The sequence below is a fragment of the Ictidomys tridecemlineatus genome, unplaced genomic scaffold, assembly GCF_052094955.1.
Source record: "Ictidomys tridecemlineatus isolate mIctTri1 unplaced genomic scaffold, mIctTri1.hap1 Scaffold_154, whole genome shotgun sequence".
NCBI lineage: Eukaryota > Metazoa > Chordata > Mammalia > Rodentia > Sciuridae > Ictidomys > Ictidomys tridecemlineatus.
The window spans coordinates 298,072-312,877 of NW_027521353.1; the positions used below are offsets into that span (position 1 = coordinate 298,072).

At 40.0% G+C, this 14,806-nt stretch overlaps 2 pseudogenes; both read left to right on the forward strand.

The window, feature by feature from the left end:
* Positions 1-8,121, forward strand: part of LOC144372738 (uncharacterized) — a 56,543-nt pseudogene extending 48,422 nt beyond the window's left edge.
* Positions 8,122-8,491: 370 nt separating this feature from the next.
* On the forward strand, positions 8,492-14,440 carry LOC144372739 (ankyrin repeat domain-containing protein 33B pseudogene; annotated as a pseudogene).
* The last annotated feature ends 366 nt before the right edge of the window (positions 14,441-14,806 follow it).

Consider the following 14,806-nt stretch of genomic DNA (forward strand, 5'->3'; position numbering starts at 1 on the left):
CTCAAGACATGAAGCTAGGAGCTCTACATGTATTATTTTATATTCAGTATCTTCCTAGGATTTGTTGGGAATATTCTTATTGAATAGATAGGGGGAAAAGACAGACAGTTTTATTTTAGTCAAATTTGTTACTGTAAACATTTTTTTGAAAATATGGGAGAGATATTATCTAATAAATTTACCAAAGTTGGCAAAATTGATGAGTAGAAGACCTAAGATAGGAATCTAGATATATGTGACTCTAAAGGAAAGATAAACATCTATGTTTCCCAGTGTGATATAAATAATGCATGGAAGAGGGTTGGGGAGGGAGCTCAGTGGCAGAGCACTTGCCTCCTAGCATGTGTGAGGAATTGGGTTCGATCCTAAGTACCAAATAAAAATAAAATAAATAAAATAAAGACATTCTATACATTTACAACTACAAATTTTTTTTTAAAAAAATGTGTTGAAGAGAAGTCTTCTTGTACTCTTAGTATAATCAAATATTAATATTTTGTCATAGAAGAATATCAGTTAAGCAGTTTAAGTCAGTTTTAAGAATAACATTTTTGCAATGAATCTCAATAAAATTTTTTTCTGATAAAGCAGACTAAAGACATTTTCTTGAAATGTCATGTAAGGTTTCCTTAAGCACTGTTCTTCTGCTCACATTTTGTCTGTGTGCAAAAATAGATGCTAAGGATAGATTTTAATGTTTAGTGTGAAAATCAAATATTTATTAAATAGATTATTCACTTTCAATTCTATAGTTATTTTCTTCCTTCCTTTTATATTGCCATAACTGACATCTCAGGTACCAAGCCTTCATGGAGGACAGACAGCTGAATTTTGAATGGTATTTTAAACCCACATACTCTCAGTGGGCTTTGTTTCCTTTTGCTTATATTTTTATTTAATCTAGATTGGATTTTTTCCTGTTCTGAATTCTTATTTCTTTTTTGATATTTCAAAATTTTATTGCAGTTTATTTTCTCCATTTCTAGTTATTCTAGTATTTCTTCTTTACTTTGGAATTAAATACGGATTCTAAAATTCTAGCAGTTATTATATGTTAGGTATGGTAAAACTGTTTGTGTATTTTGTCTCCATTACCTTCACTACAACCAATAAAGTAAGGCATTATCATTTCAAAAGTGGATAAACCAAGTATTACTACATCAGTTTACCCAAACAGGAATTTTGGGGCCCACCTGCAATCTCAGCTACTCAGAAGGCTGAAGTAGAATCACAAGTTCAAGGCTAGCCTAGGCAATTTAGTAAAACTCTAAGATAATTTCAAAGAAAAATTCCAAGGATATAGCTCATAGGTGGAGAAACCCTGGGTTCAATCCCCAGCACCAGAAAGAAAGAGAGAAAAGAAGAAAGAAAAATAGTTTGCTCCAAATCACAAGCTATTAAATGATAAGGCAAGATTGATTCAAAACTATTTGAATAACCAATAACAAACAGTGTTTCTTAAATATTGGTATGCAAGTCAACAGATAAGTTTGTTGTAATGCATATTAATTCTGTGAGAGTCAGCCCAGAGTCGCCATTTCTAATAGCCTTTCAGGAGCTACTAATGTTGCTCTTCTTTGATACAGCCTAAATAATGAGCACCAATTCTGTGTAATTTTTTACTGATGATATGCCAATTGTGCATTATTTTCTAAGTGCTTCCTATTTGTGCTTTATATCTCTAAAAATGTTTAATGTTCTTAAAGGCAGATATTTATTTATATTTACACACTTAGCAGTTTCTTTATGTAGTGGGAAACTAAAGTAGGGACATATTAGTTTATGTGTTTAGTAAATACTTGCTTAATAGGTACTTATATTCCTTCAAATTTTACCATATAAAAGGAATGTGTTATACTATATCAAGAAGTATAATCAGCTTCTGAATTTAGTATTCCTAAATAACCACTAAATTATTAAATAATGATTTATACTGTGACAGGGAGTTATGTTAATTGTTTACTATTTATTTTTATTTATTTATTTTTACATGCTGCTGAGGATCAAATTCAGGGTTTCACTTGTGCAAGGCAAGTATTCTACTACTGAGCTACAACGCCAGCTTAATCTTAATACTAATTTAGATAGTTATATAACTAAAACCTATATAGGATTTGTTACAGTAAGTGGCATAGCACTCTCAAACTAGTCACCTTGAGATCCTTCTCAGTCACCAATTTGTAATTTATGTTATACAGTGATTTAAATAAACTAAAGCCAAACAATTCAAAAAAAGGGAAAAAATTCCTGTTTTCTTGTGAAATCTGAAAAATCTGAGTGCACTGTCTTCCACGAGGCAAGTCAATAGCTTCCTGGAATTGAGTATTGATTATCTGGAGGAAGTATCACAGAATCAGCCTAACCTATTTCTGTAGATCCTTACTTGCAAGGCCTTGAGGTATTTGTGTTTGGAATTTGCTGTTCTATTCAAATGAAGTTTTTTTTTAGTTCTAATTTAGATTTATGCTTGTTTTTTTTTATTAACAGAGCCTTTTATGCAGTCTTGTGAAACTGAACAGTTTGAACTTGGTTAGAAATTACTTCCAGTCATATCCAGTGGGTGGTCCAGCTCAGTTTTTCACCATCTGTTCCCTCAACATGGAATATAATTAAATCAATAAAATCCCATATGGAATTTTTTCTAGAGCAAAACCATTAAGGGAACTCAATATGAAGGTAAACTTTTTGTATCAGGAGGGAAAGGAGGAATTACTAATGCATTGATATTCTATTGTCTCTAAAGATGTGGGTTATGTGTCATTTTACTTTGTTGATGAAGTCTACTTAGGGGAGATATAGATATATATATATATATATATATATATATATATATATATATATATATATATATATATATATATAGAGAGAGAGAGAGAGAGAGAGAGAGAGAGAGAGAGCTGATAATCAAACTCAGTGACACACATATGCTAGGCAAGCACTCTACAACTGAGTTACAACCCCAGCCCCTTGGGGGCAGTTTTTATCACATAAAAAGTGTTTTATAATTGTGTATAATACCATAGGAATTTGCCCTGAAGAATTAATAATGAGGATTTATTAAAGTATATTTGTAGGTATGTTTATTGCAGAACAGTTTTAAAGGTACCAGATTATTATTACACTTAGGGATTTACATTTTTAAAGTGGAATACTGCAGAGTCACCAAAATTGATGCTCAGATATAGAATATTAAATACCAGTTACAATATTCTTAGTTTATTAAGAATTAGGAGGTAACAGCATATAAAAATTCTTTTCATACATACAGTTTAAAGCTGTTTGGAATATGATTAAATATAGTAAATACATAGGTATTTATGTGTCCATATATAGTCAGTATTTTCTAAAATGTATCTCTTTAAAGACCACCCATAAGTAATTCTGATCTCCAGTTCTTTTTATTTTTTATCTCTATGCTGTCCAGTGAAAGTGAAAGGATCTTACTTTTGTAATAGTTTATTGTGAAAGAGGTGAAGAAATGATGATTTATCTAGTCCAATGATTTAATTTTTAGTAAACTTTCTACACAGAGAAAACAGTCTATTTGGCCATACAGCTATTTCTTGGCTGAGGCAGGAATTCAGCTTCCTAGATTTTTTGAATCAAGGTAAAAGTTTCTTTATATTATATCATTCAATATCTTTTTGTCTTTGATGAGCCAGTCACACAATTATTGTTCTTTATAATTTAAATTTACAATTTCTTGACTCTGTCTATACTTTGTCATAAATATAGTAAGTATCTTTTATGATAATTTGGAAGCACATAATTACTGAAGTAGTATAAATTTGAAATCCTATTGCAAACAAAATCTTTAATATAGTTACATAATTAATATATGCAGTAACAGTAATGTAGTGGTAAATAACATTAATTCTGTATATTCATTTTATAGTAATAGATTTAGAACATAGTGGTCCCAATATTAATTAGTTTTTGTATTTGAATATACACTATATGAATTTGACATTATTACAGTACGTTAGCTTGGAAAGGATTGTTGTTTTTAGTAAAACAACAAAACACTTTATAGCACTTTTCCTAAATTTCTATTCAGACTTGATAAAGGTTACACAAAACTTTCTCTTGAAAAAAATCAAAATGATGGTTGTTGTATTCTTCCTCATATAAGCACCTATAGTAAATATTTCTTAATGAAAATACTTTATCATACTGTACCTATTGGTAGTCTGGGCACAAATAGATAATGTTAAATATTTTTAATAAATAATAAATTTCAATTTATAAAATATAAACTGGATTTTTAAATATATATACACTGATTGGGATTTCTTATATTGATGATTTTGTGTAAAAAGACACAAGGATCCATGAGTGTTGCAGAAAAAATTAGAAATATACACTAACAAAAGAACATAAAAGATGGGACTGAGTTTGTGTCCCAGAGTTAGAGTGCTTGCCTAATGTGGGAGGCACTGGGTTTGGTTCTCAGCACCACATATAAATAATTTAAATAACAAAGGTCCACTAACAACTACAATATTTTTTTTAAATCATGTAAAAGAAATCCGTGACCAGTTGGTTAACATATTGGCACATTGATACCAAACTATGACAAGGGGGATATCACCCTCTTCCATTAACATTATAATAGTTTATTTAGGGTTTAATTTGATGGGCATTGTAGCACACACCTGTAATTCTAGCAGGTTGGGGGGACTGATATAGGAATATTGAACATCTTACTGAGGCCCTAAGCAATGCATTGAGATCTGTCTCTAAATAAAATTCTAAAAAATAGCTGGGGATGTGGATTAGTAGTTAAATGCCCCTGGATTCAATCCAAAATATTAAAAAAATTAACATGTAAGAGCAGGAAAGGGGTAATTTAAAATGCTTAATTAATATCATAGCACTCCATTATGTTTTTATTATTTAGTGATGAATGTATTCTGTCTTCCTCTTTTTTTTTGGCGGGGGGGTATGACCTAGGGATCAAACCAAGGGGCTTGTGCATGGGAGGCAAGCAGTCTACAAACTGAGCTATATCCCCATCTTTTTCCTCTTTTTTTTTCTGCTCAGCATCTCTTCTATTCCTGAGCTCACCTGGGTTTCCTTTTCCGCCATGTATCTTCTTTCATGGTGTTCATATCTCAATTTGAACAGTCACATTTTCTCCAATGGTTCCTAAACATTATTGTGAAATAAAACATCAAATTTATGACTATTATCTTTGAACTCTGAAGTTGTTTCTCTGTGTAGTATTTTTATATTTCCATTACTCATATTCACATAGGAAATAAACTTCCTATTTAACTTCAAAGCAAAAGCTCGGTACTATGCAAAAATCTTGGAAAATCGATGATTTTGTTGCTGGTCTGTATGTTTATTCCAGTTGTTTCCAGCATCTAACTCTTCTCATCCTCTTTTTTTTCTTTAAAAATTCATTCACATGAATAGATATCCATCTTATTTTCACCTTCTTAGTAAGGGATAACCACTTCTGCCTGAGTCCCTAAAGTTTTCATCTTTTTGATGAGTAAAGCTTACTAATAGTACTTCAACTTTTTAAAAATTTTCCTATATCATGTTTTTTTAAAATCTTGTTTATTTAATTTGCTAAGATGAAATAGTATTGTGTGATTGAAAGCATGGGTGAAATAAGAAGATATAAAATTAGCTAGAAGTCTCTGAACACCTTTCTTCTTAGTGCTTGTTTCAAAACCTCATTGCATTACCGACTCCTACTCCTATGGTAGTTTATAATTTATTACAAAACAAGGCCATCTTTCTCCCTCCCCCAATTTTATTTTTTTAGAATGCTTGAATTGTAGTAAATAACCTAAATTATAAATACTGTAGATTGTCAGTTGTGACCTTCCTTATGTGATTGTTTACAACAGGTGGTTTCATAGACATTTGCAACTTTTCAGTATCAGATAGATTAACTAACTATATGATTGATATTCATGGAAAAATAATGATTTTAATTTTTATCATTTAGTTATAGTCAAATTTTTATTTTAATTTTGACATTAAAAGATTATTTCCAATAACTCTACTGGGTTTGAAATTTTTTAGAGTACTAAATTAAATATTTTATGTAATTTAATTGAATGTTACCTATCCTAATACTCACTGTTAGAAAAATTATCATTGCTTATAAATTTTTAAGACACACAATTGTCATATATATGGCTGATATAAAAATGAAAAGGTGGGTACAACAGAAAGAAGAATGCTGCACTTTGGACAGCTATTTCTTTTGTTTTCCATTAGCATTTGAAAAATGTCTCTTTCATGCAGTGTTCATTAAGATTTTAATTTTGCAGTTTGATCCTTTTTTAAGTGACATGCAATTAATTAAGGTTTAATGTGTCATCTATTTTCTACAATGACATTTTTACTGCCCCCTTTTCATTTTAGGCAGTTTATAAATTGTACTCTAACTAATGAGTTCTCCTGATTTCTGGTTCCAAATAATTACCACTCTTGTAAGATGGCTATTCTTTAATGTGTCACAGTATTAAGACTATTAGCAGGTGAGCTCAAGTGAGCCAGGTCTGCCTGGCTATGAGGCCACTGTGAGCTGGCAGGGCAGGGAAGTGGGAGTGCTCCCCCACCTCTCTCAGCTCAGTCCATATTGATCAGCCACAGCATGTCAACACCTGGGTCTGTGTGGGATATAAATGAAGCTGCCTCTGCCAGGCCTGTCTCCAGGGAGCTCACAGACTAGATAATTTCCATAGTTTTTCACATTGCTTTGCCAGTAGAGATATGACTAATGGGACTTTAAATACTGAATGATTTCAAACTGTATGTGGGGCTGAGTTTGGACCAAGATTAACAGCAACTTTGTAATAATTTCTGCATTGCCAAGTTGAAATTTATGCATATTTCACCAGGATGATTTGGAGTTTAATGTTGGAATGTTTGTATGTGTGGGGGGGTTAGTGGGTAGAATGGAGAGACATTCAGGTAGACATTGGGGATACATTATTAAAGATTTTCTAGACAATCAGAACTGATAGGGTGCATAAATTAAGAGATTTGTTTTAAGGAATTGGCTCATGAAGTTGTGGGGGTTGGGAAGTCTAAAATTTGTAGGCTAGGCCCACAGGTAGAAGTTAATACTGAAGTCTAGAGGCAGAACTTTTCCTTTTATTCCATGTTTTTTTGTTGGTGCATTATAATTTTTTTATGTTTTATTTATTCTACTTAGATCAGCACCCACTAATCTGAGAATATGTTCTGCCTTTGGTTTTATGGGACTGGCTTACTTTATATAGCATGATATTCTCCAGCTCTATCCATTTATGTGCAAATGCCATAATTTTATTCTTTTTAATGCTGAGAAATAGTCCATTGTGTATACATACCAGTCTCTTTATCCATCCATCTACTGATGGGGATCTAGGTTGGTTCCACTGAAAAGCTATTGTGAATTGAGCTGCTATAAACATTGATGTGGCTGCATCACTGTAGTATGGTGTATTATAATTATATATGATGATGGGATTTGCTGTTGCATATTCATATATGAATGCAACAAGAACTTTTTCTTCTCTAGGAAATTTGAGTCTTTGCTCTTAAGGCAGTCAGTGATTGGATGAAGCCTAGCCACTTTTTTGGGGTTGATCTCCTTGACTTAAAGTTAACTGATTAGAAGGTGTTAGCCAAAGCTACAAGATCCCTTCAGGCTACACCTAGATTAGTGTTTGATTAAAGCTCTGGATGTTCTAGTGTAGCCAAACTGACACAGAATACTGACCATCACATCTGCCCTGCTGGGTGGTTGTTAGCACACAGAGCTGAGTGCAGGGGACCCAAGGCGCTCCCTGGAGCTCTCTACTCCATGGAGCTTGCCAGCTTTGCAGCCCAGGCAGGCCCCAAGCCACTGTGATCATCATTCATTCTGTAATGAATCTTTGTTATAGGCATGCCACCCACCTGCCAGGATTAGATGTGTTGCAGAATAAAAATGCATAAGATATGGCCTCTGTTTTGGAATAGCCCACTGTCTGGTCTATAGGAATATGGGCTGCAGTCCCCCAGCCAGTTAACTACCCAGTGGGAGAGGTGAAGGACCACCCTCCAAGTGATAGGACAGAAGAGATGGTTCCGAGTGCCTTGCAAGTGACTGTTACCGTTAGCAATTAGAGCACTAAAGCTGCATCATCAAGTGATCTCAATACATTTTTGTTGTCTAGTCATGTCTCCATTGGCAGAGAGCTATGGAATCTTCTTTCTTTCTTTTGGGTACCAGGGATTGAACTCAGAGGCACTCAACCACTGAGCCACATCCCCAGCCCTATTGTGTATTTTATTTAGAGACAGGGGCTCACTGACTTGCTTAGTGCCTTGCTATTGCTGAAGCTGGCTTTTAACTTGCAATCAATCCTCCTGCCTCAACCTCTCGAGCTGCTGAGATTACAGGAGTGAGCCACTGTGCTCCGCTGGAATCTTATTTCTTAAAAAAAAATAATGATTTAGACAAATTTTTATTTAGAAAAGACAAAAACATCAAATGATGCATGAGAAACCTTTTCTTGTTGCAGTGGTAAATGCAGTAGGTGACTGTCACATGCAGGTGGCAGTGGGCCAGGATAGAGCTTGTTATTAGGTTTTGGAAAGTTAACCTTTGTTCCATTCTTTGAGTTGCTGCTGCAGCCATCCATTTGTGCTTCTTGTTTTTCAGGGGCAGATGTACACGCTGGAGAAAGCCGACGTGGGATGTCACCCCAGGAGTGGGCTGCTTACACAGGCAGGGTGGAGGTAGTCCAACTCATGCAGAGGCTGCTGGAGCGACCCTGCCCTGAACAGTTTGGGGAGAACTACAGGCCAGAGCTGCCGCTGAGCCCGGAGGCAGTTCTGAAGCCTGCAGCCTCCAAAAACTGCTTGCAGAGGCTCACTGAATTCGTGCATTCTGCGCTGACCTCGGGCTCAGGCCAGGGCCTGGAGGATGGGGGGTGTCCTTGACCATATAGTCAGGATGACCACAAGCCTTTATAGTCCTGCTGGGGCCATCATCTGCTGAACTGTGTGTCCTGAGGACCCTCCCAGTGTTGGAAACAGGCGGCTGGCAGTGCAGGAAATCCTGGCATCTAAGGGGGACTAGGACACCCTTGCCCAAGAGAGGGACAAGGCAGAAGGCGCTGAACAGCAATTTCAGACTTCTGAGGTAGGGGGCTCCGGAGAGGAGGCTCTGAGACTCAGTCCCCCATTTGCCTACCTGCCAGGGGCCCAGGGTTCAGCCTCTGCCAGGCAGAAGCAGAGCCTCCTGCCCCTGCAGCTCCTGTGCCTGAGCAGTGTGCAACTGGGTATGGTGGTCCCCAGGTTCCGCATCAGCAAGGCGCCTGCGCCCACCTTCCAGCCAGAGCGCATAGGCCGCAAGGGCAGAGCTAAGGACAGCACCCACCTGCAGATCCCCAAGTGGCAGTACAAGGAGGCCAAGGAAGAAAAGTAGGCAGAAGAGGCCCAGAGGAAGTGCCAGTAGGAAGCGCAGAAGGAAAAGCACCACGATGGAGGAAAAGGACTGTGAAGGGGTCTATGGGTGGAGGGCCTGTGTGGAGAGAGCGCTGCAGGGCGGGGGTGGGGGCGGGGGCGGGGGTGGGGGTGGGGGTGGGGGGTGGGGCAGAGCCCCAGCGGGGAGGAGGGGGGTGGGGGCGTGACCATGGAGGAGGTGGAGAGGCACAGGGGAGGCTTCCCCCTGGCTGGGTCCTCAGAGGTGCGCTCCAGGCTCCTGCAGTGCGCTCATACCGCGCTCACAGCCGCCTTCTGGGATCCCAGGAAGTGGTCAAGTGTTCCTAAGAGGGAGCTGGGAACAGCGCGTATTGATTTCCCTAACCCTCCTTCCCCTAGCAATCAATACACCTAGCGGGCAATACACCTAATGTTTCCCTTTAGAGAACCTCAATTAAGAATTTTTAAAAACCAATTTATCAAAGGGCGGGGTTCTATTGCATAATTTTGTACTTTTAATCATTATTTACCAATCTGCAGAATTTTACAGGTGATGGGGATGTTTGTATTTAAGGCAGTTTCAATATATGAGTCTGAAGACACCTGGTTTAAATTACTGTATCTAGCAATAAATATTTGTGAGAGCTGTATGAGTTCACACAGTTCACGGGATTCTCCTTTTTGCCATTGGCTCTGGCTTTTGCCTTTCCATCTCATTGTGGGTGTGCTTTGGTGTAGATTTTCCTATTTGATTAATTGATGCTGAATATTTATTTTTATTTGATGGAGGCATTGACTTTTACAGCAAAATTATCAAATGAAATAGTTCAAATTTCAGTGTCTTATTTTAAAACTCTCTTGTTCATACAGTAATAATAATGAAAATCATTGTCGAATTATTAGGAAACAATGCATTAACTGCATTTCTTGCTAGACTCATTTTAAATTGGAGCTTTGGATAAACTGCATAGGAAATCTTTTATTGGATATAAGAGAAAATTTAGCTTTTAATAAGTGGGGTGAGCTCAACAAATGATTACTGGAAATACAAAATTAAGTCTTCCATGCTGTTAGATAAGTCAAATCTGTATATCCTTAAAATGTAAAAATTCAGGAAAGATAGGATCCCAGAGGGATGGAACTGCTGAAGGTGGCAGGAGGGTGATTTATGGGAACAGGAGGCTAGAACTGAGTTTTAACAAGCTTGTTTGAGGCAAATTTCTAGGAGTATTTCGCATTTTCAGGGCATCCCTCTCATTCAGGCTCAAGTGGAGTTTACTTCTATTTCTCCTTTGATGATTGTCCCTGATCTTTAGTTCATCCTCATGCCAATTGTATAAGATGTCCAGGATGTGGGGACTTTGGCAGGATGCAGGTGTGATTTGCCTGGGCCCTGAGCTCTTAGGGGAGTTTTCTGTTTATGCTTTTATCTCCAAAATCTGAGAAATTCTTACTGGATCTTAGAATATCTGTTACACATGCACTTTATTTAAATATTTATTTGAAATACTGGGAACTATGAATTCAAAAACTATCATAGAGTGTTTGGAAGCTCCTTACTATAACCCTGGATACATGCTGACACGAACTTATCTGTCTCATGGTGCAGGCAATTGTGGCTCTGGGTTCTCCTTGCGGCTTCCCATCAGCACCTTCTTGGTGTTGAGCAATCAGGGATTTCACACTAGCCCTTCCCCCTTTATCAGATCGCAAGATTGCGCCCAGGCTGTTGGAGAGACTAGTGAGATAAAAACACTGTGTTTCAGAATCAGATTTTAGCATGTTTCTCCTTAATCCCAGAAAGACATCAAGATGAATGCCACAGAATCCTAGACCCACGTTTAGAACTACGCATATTAGTTGGTTGTGGATCACCCCTGTGACTTGGAAGTTGGATTTGACAACATCTTCTTGACCTCAGTTATCTTTGGAGGTTGTCTTCTCTGGGTCCCTGGCATTGTGGCATCTCCGTGCCATGTCTGTAGAATCCACAGCTTCACCTAGCTTGCCACAAGCTCCTCCCTCATCAGCTGAGTGCCCAGCCAGGCAGTGCCAAATGGCCTCTAATCTGTGACTTTCAATACTGGGTGCCCTGAGGACCACCAGGCAGTTTGTCAACATTTTCTGCCTTTTCCCCTACTGCAGAGGCTGGCACTGTGTTGTTCTGGGGGAGAAGAACCCCAGTGTTTGAGTTCCCAGGAGAGTACACTGCAGCTTGTGTTGAGAACTGCAGCTTCTCCTCTCACTTGGGGGTTGCTCTTCCTGAACACCCATCCTGAGCTCCCACAAAAGGCTCTAACTTTGTAAGAATGTCAAATTATCATTGGAACAGACAGTGTTAGTCAGTGTCTGTTCTGGCTGATTCAGCATCTGCCTGCCACTGCATTGCCAAGTAATCCTGCTTGCTAACCACCGTGGGACCTATGCACTGGGAATGGTATGGAGCCCTGCACCCCTCCAAGCCATGTCTCTGCTGCTACCTGATCAGAAGTGCACATTCCTGGTCCCACCCGTCCCCCTACCTCACACGACCCATTGTCACTGTCCAGTGATGGGTGGACTGTCAACAGCGTGATAAGTGATTTCTTCAGTTTCTGTTCTGGGGCCTCCTATCCTGTTTGTTCCAGCCTTGACCAGATGCACAGGACGCACCTGACCAGCATGGGGCTTGGCCAGCAATACTTCTGGTGTCCACAAGACAGCTCTAGAGATACAAGCATTTAGAAAGTCTACTAGGCCAGCAAACTTTGAAATACATATGTTTAGAAAGTCTACTAGCCCATCAGTTTCTTTGGCAGACTTGAAGGTGAACCAGCCACATTCCCTGTTCCATTGGAGCAGCCATGACCTGGTGGGTTTCATGAAGTAAGAATGACAGATGCGTGGGAGAGCTGACTGGCAGGAGGGGAGCTAAAGTGTACCCCCAGACAGAAGAACTTGTCTGTGAAGCCCAAAGGACTCAAGTGCAGGAAGTGTCCATGCACAGCCTGGTGCAAACTCTCACCAGTCCCTCTCTCCAGAATCAAATCACTGCCCTGCCTGGGGAGGCTCTTCTCTGGTATGTCCTCAGGTTGGGTCCAGGTGGCTTCTGAACCAGGTGCCCTCAATTGTCACTGTGGTTGTGTGGAAGTATATTTTCTAAAAGTGTTCTCCTTCAAGGACAATGTCTCTCCCCTGTTTCCTCTATCTAAGGAAGAGGCTTTTGCTCTTGTTTTCTTGGCCTCTTTGGAGTGGGCTACATGACAGCCAGTGGACACTGTGCCCAGTCTTGGGCAGGCAGTGCAGGAAGTCAGGAAGAGAAGTCTGGATGCTTCTCAGCAGGTGGCCTTTGGAGTCTTTCAATTTGGGGATCTGTGGGAGCACAAGAACAGATATCCTCAAGTGGGACCCTTCTGCCCAGGCTTGATAGTGTCACTGTGAGAAGGGTGGGGGGAGGCAAGTGGGGAGAGGCAGGTGGGGGCAGCAGCTGGGCTTGGAATTAGCTCCACCTAGAGAGTGAGTAATCTGGGTCACCTTGAGGAGGCTTGTGGGACTCAGTGAGCCAGTCCCTTCTTAGGCAACATTGTTAGGGTGACCTTTTCTGAATATGGGATTCGCAGAGAAGATATGATCGTTTGGTCCCTGAGGTGGAGAGAAACCACCCCTGGTCTCTCTGACAGTCCAGCTGGCGTCATTTGTGTGTGTTTTTACTGCTTTGAACAGCTGCATCTCATTACTGAGGCTCCACCCTCCATTTATCATCAGGTGCTGATGGGTGAGGACCCATCACAGTATCCTATCCAGCTTCCACATTCTTTCCCTGAAATCCTCTTTACCTTCTCTTTAGTTCCCCCTTCCTTTTCTTTCTTGGCCTGTTTTCTTCTCCCAGTTTGGTTAAACTCCTTGCTCGTCTTTGGCACCAGCTATCCTGAGGTCTAAAAAATCAGAATAGGGGTTCCTGAGAAGCATTATGGTGGCCCTGATGCATTGTCATGGCAGGACCTCTTGTCCCCAAGGATGAGTGAGCAACAGGCACCGCTGCTCCTGCACTGGGGTCCTTCCTTAGCACCCAACCCCTCCTACTTTTAGGAAGGGTGGCCTGGTCTGCTCTCCTGACATGGACAGCACAGAGGGCGCAGGCTTGGGGCCTCTGCTTGCACCCAGTGTGTTTATTAACTGTAAATAATGAATTTCTAGTTGACATGTATCTTCTCAGGGATTTATATATAAATAGAGTTGGGAGAACGTTGAAGTATACTTTAATACGTTTTAGAGCTTGAGTAAATTATAATTAAACTGGCCAGAAGAAATATTTCGAAAACTTTGTTAATGCTGCTGATTTTAAGTGAGGATTCTGGAACTTACCCTTTGGCAGAGATTTCCTTGGTTACTGGAGATTGGGGGACCCTCACAGAGAAATTGGCTGTAAAGTGGCTGTGAAGTCGCTTCTGTGTGAGAAGAGGTGGCTACTTGACAATGCAGATGGGCTCTTCATGGCTTCTACCTCTAGAGCTGGCTACACCAGGACTGACGCTGCAGATGCAGAGTGATGCTGATGCGGTTGTTCCCGTTTGCTGTGTGCTTAAGTGTCCTGCAGGCGGCTCAGCACCAGCCTACCAAGAAGGAGCAGGGAGAGTCAGAGCTGCTCCTCTCTGCTTGCTGTAGAGAAGTGCCCACATCACATCATGGACATCCTGGGAATCATGACATCATCGTGCGGCCTCTTGGGCTATCCTAGCAGCTTCCCAGCTTACCTCAGAATTGCAAGACCATCACCACCTCCACTTTGGGCACTCCTGAGATGTCAGCTCATTTTGTGGCTCAGGAGAGTTTGTGACATGGGCTGGAAAATGGGATTTGTGATGCCTCTGTCCATTCCTTCTCAGATGTCAGCAGTAACCAGACGTTTGGAGTAGAGGCTGCTGTGGGTGAGACAGAGGCCCAAAAAGGGGGCCAGATCGCAGCCCCAAGTGATGGAAAGGCTGCAATCTCAGACAGTTGGGAAGCCACAGGACTCCCAAGTTCCATGAAGAATTGACTCTTGAAGACTGAGGGAGTGAGCCCAAAGCAAGGAGAGGGTAGGAAGTGCCCTGCACGCTCACCCAATCCACATGAACTAAAGCCAGAAGACCCTTTTTGTACAATTTGCCTTGACATAAATTTGCCCTGGGGAGTGAGTTACACCCTGATGCAAGTCTCTGGGTCTACTACAGGGTTGTGCTGGCTCCTCCTTTAACACTACACTTGCTTCCCACTAGTGTCAGAGTGGTCAGGCAGTACTGTGCGCTCCCAGCACAGTTGGTCTTTTATGTGATGAATTACTTTTTCTTTACAGTACTTGGGAAGTCACCTATCTTCCACAAATTTCCTCAGGATCCTGGTCTTTCACAGCGGGTAGCTGTTT